This window comes from Phasianus colchicus, chromosome 5 (assembly GCF_987193195.1).
Source record: "Phasianus colchicus chromosome 5, bPhaCol1.hap1.1, whole genome shotgun sequence".
In the NCBI taxonomy this organism is placed as follows: domain Eukaryota; kingdom Metazoa; phylum Chordata; class Aves; order Galliformes; family Phasianidae; genus Phasianus; species Phasianus colchicus.
The window spans coordinates 37,771,051-37,779,881 of record NC_143440.1 but is presented as its reverse complement, the minus strand read 5'-3'; positions in this window follow the sequence as shown (position 1 = coordinate 37,779,881).

The following is an 8,831-nucleotide window of genomic DNA, read 5'->3' as shown; positions in this document are numbered from 1 at the left end:
TTACTCTATTTCTTAAATGTTGCAGATCAAGCAAGTTGATCCCAATTCCACGGCAAACATGGGAGTTTACAAATCTGAGGGCTCAGAACACAGAAAACAACGGGCCTCTTTTCTCTCTTGGGCTTATGCTTCTCTCGAGTCTCAAGAGAAATAATTTCACAATTTCTTGTGCATGCTCTTTTGTGCCCCAAGGAGACTGGCAGAGAAGAACAACTGGTCAAAGACCACTGATTAGTAGAATTGTAGTTCTCTACCCTTTCATGAATCAGCATTTACACATTCCAAACAGTATTATTCAAGGGTGGGAGGGGGGAGGGTGGGCAGAGGTACTAGTATTTAAATATTTTAAAATATTTCATCCCCAAAATGAGACAGTTGATTCTAGATTTTTCCCGACTTCAAATGTCAGAGACACCTGCTGAGATGCCTCTGAGATGCATATGCTGTCCTGTATGTGCAGTCTTTTTCACTATACTTCTATACTGAACTGGCTGACTTATAGTGAAAAAAGAAGAAAGCATGGATTATTTATGTGAGACTGTTCCAGCTCATATCCTGAATGCATCTTCCACCTATCATCACATCACCAGCAGTTCCAGAGAAAGGTTCACTTCTGTTCCCATAGATTTGCAATAAATGGAGTTACAGATATACAGATTAGACCAAATTTTTCTAACTTTCCCCGATATATATATAATGTGAGTAGTTCTTTAGAGCTAAATAGTAATTCTTTCTTAAGTAATAGGCACTGAATGCTTCAGGTGTGAGTAATAGGGTGGCAGAACTGTCCAGAATGATCTAACAAGACTAAGTATTAAACAGTTGATGAAATTTAGTGTAGGTGAACATTAGATGGTGGCACATCAAAAACCAAAATCCCGTGCTAAATTCAGGTATAATATTATTAGCTCAGAAATAAATACTCAGGAATGAAAGGTTATAACAGACAGTCATCTCCATGCTTAGTGCAGGTAACAATGGAAACTGAATGTTAAAAATGCCTAGGAAAGGAAAAGAGAACAAAAGAGAAAACATAATACTGTTATATAAATTCATGGTACATCTGCATCCTGAACGCTGTGTACAGTTCTTTTTGCCCATTTCAAAAAGTACAAAGCAGAATCTGAAAAAGCTCAGAGGTTGACATAGGTATGAAATGATTTACTCAAAAAGGTGAGATTTCTTCATCCTGAAAAGATATAAGAGAGTGGAAATATACTGGAGGTGTAGAAAGTCCTGAGTGCCTATAGCAAATACGCATTGATTGTCCCTCTCTCAGTGCAAAAGCAAGGGATCATTCCATGACACTGGCAGTTGGGAGTTGATAAACAAACAAAAAGGAGATAGTTCTCCACATGATGTTGTTAAATAAATGATTTTTTTATCAAAGGACACTGTGGGTACTAAAACTGTTCATGAATTCAAGGAGACAGAAAAAGTTCAAGTAACACACATTCAGCAAAGATTATTAAGAACATGTCTGGTTCAGGAGATCTCCGAGCCATAGGTTGCTGGAGATTGGAAGGTTATTTTGGAGAACTGTCACTGTGTTTTCTCTATCCTCTTACTCTCCACTAGACATCTACTTTTGGTTATTACTGGATATTGGCTAGGTGAACCTTTGATCTAACTCAGTGCTGAAGCTCTTACAATCTTGTGTTGGGTAAGACTCAACTCTGGGAAAGCCCTTATGGTAGGAATTTCATTACAGGTGCCCTCAGAGTAATGACAGGATCTGTCCAGTTTAACAGAAATGAAGTGAAGCTGTCAGAGGGAAAATGTACCATATAGCAAACAACTGTGCAATGTTTTTCATTTCATTTTGCACTGACCGTTTTGTGTAGCTATTTCAGATATATGCTTAAGAAATCATATAGCATGCCTGATGTCTTCTCACTATTGAAAATGGTTTATTATATTTCTTATTTTTTTGTTGTCAAATTATATGCACTGAATTGCACAATACCCACAAAATTATTTTCATTTTCAGTAGTACACACTCTGAATGAAATAAATAGGGGGAAGAAGACTGTGTATTTTCATATATTGTCTCAGATGTTAGATGTCATGTTGGACAATCTTGTATCTTTTGCATTAGAATGTGTTCATCTCTTTTTTTATATCAAGGGCAGCTGGAGCAGCATATCCTTTTCATCCATTCATTTGTTTCTGAAATGTGTGAGAAAGGCATTCTCAGAAAACATCAAGAAAACCACATAAAAATACATAAGAAAAAGAGAACAATATATTTAATCTGATGGCAGGTTCTCCTCCTTTCTCCTGTCACTTCACCTAAACGAGTCCTCTTAGAGGTCCTAGAAAATTACTTCCTTCCTTCCGCCACAAGGTTCTACACAATGACATGTGGCCACCTCCTTGCTCTGGGGCTGCCACACTGCTCAGGGCATAGCAACAGCCTTCCCTGTTGTGGTGGGAGCTCTCCTTGCAGAGTCCTGCAGAGATCAGCCTGGCCACCAACCCCTCCCAGCAAAGGCTGATGAAGAAGGTCTCATATCAGCTTGGGACACACTCTTACCACTACACTCCTTTCTTTTTTCATGTCTTGAGCAACTGTTGTGCAGCTGTCTCCACTTCTGAAGGAACTTGCACCTGGGATAGCAGGTACTGGATCAGTGGGCTCTTGTGAAGAGATGAAAGCACCCCTGAGGAAGCAGCACAAACTCTAGCAAAAGTCTTTGCCCCCCATGAGATACTGTCTAGGAGTGACATGAGTGATACCTACTAGCTCCTGGTTGTCATCATGTCATTGCCTTTGGCAAACCACTTCAAATTCATCAGGTTGCATTCATTAGCATTCATATATCCACAGTGTTATCAATAGCACAAGTTTCTGAAGCAACTTTTTCATTCAGGGTGTAGAACAAAGATATTCCTCTCTCTAAATATGCAAAATACTTGACCTTGAGTCTGACAGAACTTTTCCAGATGCTGTGATATATTTAACCTTCACTTTCAGAGTTTCAAAAATTAAGTCTTGAGGTGTTGAAAGCCCTAGATATTTTTTAATGGAAAGAGAAAAAATGGCAAATCAGCCACAGAGATGGCTCCGCCGAAAGATGCAGCTGCATCAGTGTGACTGGGTGGAAAAAAAAAAATGTTTTTAAAACAGAAACTGCTGATACGGCTTTTGGTGAAGCCTCTGCAGCAGCTGTGATGGCTTTTAACTTTGAGTTTTCAGTGGGAAACAGATAATTCTTGAATTGTCATTATTATGAAAAACAGAGGCAGGCTTCAGAATGTCAGGCCAGGTTGAGGAGCAGGTGTAAGGTAAGCTGTGTCTTGGACTGACTCGAATAGCAGGGCTGAGCAGTGTGCTGGGACCGATAAGCACAGAGTACAAAAGGGTTGTCAGCCCTCCAGCTCCAGTTAGCCCCAAGACAAGCTGCTTTGGTGTTGGGTGGCAGCAGTGATGCCCAGAAAGTTGTCTCTTCGTGGCTGACTTTAGAACAAAGCAAAAAAAAGTAAAAGTCAGCTGAGAGGAGAAGCCTGTTATCCCAGAGCATGGGCAGCCTCCTGATCTGCAGCACCTGTGCCCACTGTTCAGCCTACAGATGCTGCACACAAGGTGGGGACCTCTGGAGCACAGTCTCTGATTAAACACCTGAAAAAGGAAGAATCTTCCAAACCAGACTTTCCTTCTATGTGAGAAAAGGACTGCAAGGCAGCTGGTTTTAAGTGCTATGGCTGTGGAACAAAATCTGCTCCTGGGTGAGCAGAGGGCTGAGAAACACTCTTGTTAAGAGCTGACTGAAAACAGAATGTATTTGTGAAAAGCTCTGTTTTTGAGCAATTAACATTTTGAGAGATAAATGTTTTGTAGAGCATTTTCTAACTAGCTCTGCTTGAATCTCTCCCAAGGAGAAAGCAGAAACGATACTGCAGCTCATGGGTGGTTCACACTGATCTCTCAAAAAGACCCTGAATTTTCTTTCAGGGAATAGAAACTTCTGTACTTCAATAGCTCTGTCTGAGAGATCTGGCGCTAATGTTTTCTTTCTTTGTATATACAAGTTAGCAAGACTTGCAGCAAGGTTATCCTACATTTTTTTCAGGGATTTTAACCTTGAACCCACTCTATTTCCTGGCTAAGAGTTATTAGAATTAGCATTTGGGATTTATTCATGCATGAGTCAGAGACAGAGCTCCACAATAAATTTCTCCAAGTGACATTCTGTTTCTCTTCTACCCCTTTAAAATTTCCTTTCTTGGTCCTATGCAAGCTTCACATCCCTGAAGGAAACTGGTGACAATGCTGCACTCTAATGGCAAAAGCAAAGGATCTGCAAAAAGATTAATAAAATCTGAGGGCACACATCATGTATTGAAATGTAGTGAAAGCAGAAAGTGTTTTTCAATTTCTGTGAGAACAAATGTTAAGAGTTTCACAGCAGATCTGCTTTCTTGGCAGCTTCCTGAAGCATGAGAAAAGGTCTATTGCAGCTGCAATTTATTCATCCTTGATGGGAGAGAAACATAACACGGGCTTCGTTTACAGGTCGGGAGGACTCAAAAGGTGGTTTCTCACATATCTGTACTTTGTACTTATAGGAATAGGAAAAGAAATCCACCAGCCAAGAACAATGGATATGACATGAGAAGGCTGATGGACCAAACACAACACTCCTCCCTGACTCAGCACTGAGTATTTGATGCTAAATTAAGCATTAAGTTGAGATGCTTGCATTAAGTGTGCCTGTCTTTGGTCAATATCTCTGCTTATCTCATTTTTTCTGAGTCACCAAAGTGATCCCACTGTTCAGATCCTTATGGTCTGAAAATCTTGAAGGCACTGCTTAGATTTAGGATCAAATTTCCATTCCTTCCTAAGGACAGAGTAGGATCAGAGTCATCTGCTTCCTCCTTGAGACCACAAAATCACTTTTAATTTGACAAATAAATTAGGGCCATCTGGCACCTGCCCAGAACTTCTAAGCTGATCATGATTCTTGTTCTGAATCTGAGAAATACTGTTTCCCAGGCTCAGAAGTTTGCAAGCTCTGTTGTCCTTCCATTATATATATATATATATTATATAAATATATATTTTTATATAGTAATAATAATAATAATAATAATAATAATATTTTCCTGGAAAATTGGCTTCACAAGATTTGGAATAGGGCAGGATAAAGTGAGTGTCTGGAGAAAGAAACAAGAAGATGGATTGAATTTTCCTATATAGAGTAGGGAAATAGAAACTCATGATCCTGAGGACTCATAGTCTACGCTATGATCCAGGGGATCTGAAGCCAGTATAAATGTTGCTGTGATGAAATCAGGGATCAGAACAAAATGGATAGAATTGAGAATAAGGGGGGAGGAAGAAACATGCTCTGCTACTACTGCCAACCAAAGCCAAGAAAAAGGTTTGTTTGTTTGTTTGTTTTTCCTGAAATTGTTTACTATCTATTTACCTATTATAAAAGAACCTACTTTAGTGGGAAATTGGATAGTCTGTGGTAAGATTTCAGTAAACTGTATGTAAGGGTTTCACTGGAATTTCTTTAAGATGTGGTACTGCTTTCAGTGCTCAGTAGATTAGACTGAATTTCCCTAGGATTTTTCAGGTTCTATAATGTGATCTGAACAAGGGGAAAATTTGATTAAATTCATTGCTTTAAAATTCTTTCTTTCTATATAGCAAGTAGATTTTAGCCAGGCAATGATTTGATTCTCTTGTTCTTTATTTATTTTTTCCCTGATTTTCTTATTTTCTATGCTGCTTGAAGGCTTAACACTGAAAAAAATTCCCAAATAAAAGAAGTTTGTTTAACACTTTTGTTGTGGACCAGCAAAATAATCTCCATTTTTGTTAACAGGCCGACTTCCTTTGTATGGAGAAATTGAGGAGAGCAGAGGAGAGGGAAAGGAGAGGACAGAAAAATCAAAAGAATTCTCTTAGGATGTTTGAATGGGTAAACTCAATCTCTAGATGTTCGTACTTGAAAAAAATTGTCCTAGAGGCACCAAGCATAAGAATGGCATTTGACATTTGTCTCAATATATTCAAATCAGTAGTGGTTTTTGTTGGCTGTGAGAACAAGGTCTGCAGCCTCAGTGCACTTCTTATGAAACCACTGGCTCTTTCTTCCAGTGGCCAGTTCCTGCTCATCAGTCAAGTTTTACTTGAAATCTATCAGGATAATAACATCAGTAGCTTAGAAGTAGAAGTAACCTCTGTGTTGCTCAGACCTGCTTCTAGGTAGGTGGTCTTCTCTTGGGATGGGAAGCAGTAAACCCTCTGGGACAGCAGCAGTCAGCGTTGTATTCCTGGGTGCTGGAGAACAGGGAGACTTCTGCAGTTGTTACCAGAACATTCAGTCCATTCCTTTCTCTCTGATTTCCTTTCTTCTCTCCCTCCTTACTGGATTCTCTTTGGTCCCTTTATCCTGCGCACTCTCTCCGCTATTCAGGCTGATCCATGAGTATGCTCCAGAAGGACTTTTCTTGCTTTTTCACTCCTGCACCATCCCACTCAGACTCTGTACTTTCTGGTGAAGGAAAAGGAGAAAAATTGGCTCCCTCTGTACCGTATGGAAACGCATGCACACAGAAAGAATAAAATAGCAGCAGTGTTCCCCAAACAGCTGTTTTACAAAACGACTCCTAAACTAGCACCTAAGAGAGGTCAGAACTTCTTTGCTGGAATGTAAGGATCTTGTAATTAAATCCAAAATACAGTGTTTCAGATATGTCCCTGACAAGAAAGTAATGACCTCTGGATACTGATATATATGAAAAAAATAATATGTAATTCTTTAGAAGCTTTAATGAATTACCTCTTACTGCAAAGGCTGCTCAAATTGTTTCATAAAGCCAACACCACAAACTAAACATGTGATGAAATAGATATATTTTTATTAAGGGAGATAAAATTTCTATTCCTTCATTTTATTACAAAAGATTCAAAAAAAGCGACATGTTCTGGCCTTAAGTATCAGACTTACATTTTGTCTTTTGTTAGCACTTACAATAGCACTGCTGCTTGAATACTCAGCCATATCAAATGTAAGTTATTTGTATATCTCCATCCTCTCAGGAAATCTTGACCTTGAAATAGAATAAATATGTAACATGTTCATTGGCAACACCACCAGTGCTAAAAAACATAGACTTTGAACAAAAACATGCAAAAGATGAGCTTTGTGCAGTGCTGTTTGACTCATTGTTGCAAAATGAAGAATTACAGTTTAAATGTTTTGCTGCCTTTGAATGACCCTTCATTTGTAATTGAGTCAGCTCAACAGACTGCAACTCTAAAACCGTTGAGATATGGAACTTATTTGTCCCATGTTTAGAGTATTCTTCAGTCACTCTACCAAAATTGAACTGCATAGGATGGGATCTTTTCCATTGTAAGTGCTCTGATAATGTGCTGCATTAACTTAGATTCTGAGATGGCTGTTATTCAGGCTGAGATTTTTAGGAGACTTTCAGAAGTAAACAAATCATATTTAGAATTTGTTGATTGGATCCATAAAAATAAGTAAATTGCACATAAACCAAAACCTATAAATAACCCCAAAATGTGAAAAATAAATGGAAATCCCTTGAATCCCTTAAATAACTACTTGAATCAAATTTGAATATTCTCTGTAAGTGATCATACATATATAACATACTTAAATGTCAATAAGACTAACAAACCCCAAGACACCTGCATTAATAACTAAGGGCATGATCAGCTGCGGCCAAACTGGCAAAGCTTGAAGAGTGTTATTTTTAGATGAAGACTTGAAGGAGAGTAAGGCAGGACAGTGGGGTAGAAAAGCTACAGCACATGGCATGTATTCCTCCTTTTACTACTACCGCAATATGAAGATGGGCTGTAGCCATAAAGACACCCAAAAGAAACAGACATATACTTCATGTGGGATTTATGAAAGATGATGTAAAAAATTGGAGTCAAGGTATTGCTTCACAATAAATGTAATTCCCCAAAGGTGTAAAAGTCCAATCCAAAATTCTGCTCGTACCACCAGTAAGCAGGAAACCAAGATATACTGTGAGGACTCAAAAAACTACTTGGACAAATGCATTGTTGTGTCTACAGTCTTGTGGGTGTGAGAAAACAAGTCAGTGAAATTGTGGGAAAAGTAACATGAGGTACTGTAGTCAGTTTTGTTTAAAATAAATATCACCTTTGCTTTCCTAAAGCTCCAGAATTGTGTTTTGTTGCACTAATTTCCTTCAAGAGCACTAAAGCATGAGTTATAAATGAGCTGTTGGACTGAAACAATAAGTGCTAATGTGGCAAGCTGGAGAAGGTGTCTAGAGGGTTCTTACAGAGACTGAAACTAGCTTTGATTTTATTTAATATATTTACTGTGATTGGGGGGGAAAGGGGAGAAGGTTAGAAACATACTGATGGCATTTGCAGATGATTCTTCCTTGGGACATGTTCCTGTTCTTCAATGGAGACATCATGTTATACAGATGTATAATAAGAAAGGACTAAAGGAGCCTGGAGAGATGTTAGAAATAAAAGCACAAAATTGATCTAGGAAAAAGCAGAAAGTGAAGAATGTGGAGGAATGAAGGAAAACCCAGAACAAGGCTGTTTAATTGGAGCGATGAATCATGTCGTCCACGTCATTATGCATATATTAACAGTAGAGAGGAAGTACTCCCTGAAATGTGTTGTCCAGCAAATACTTCTTATGTTCTATGACTAATGAAATAATCTAACTGTCTTACTGATGTGGTTGAACAGCAGGAGAGCATTCATGCTAGGAAAAAGAAGTGCCATTTGAGAACTGCAAATTAAGGAAAAGAATCTCATTTATTAGTTCTGCATTTTTATTTCAAAG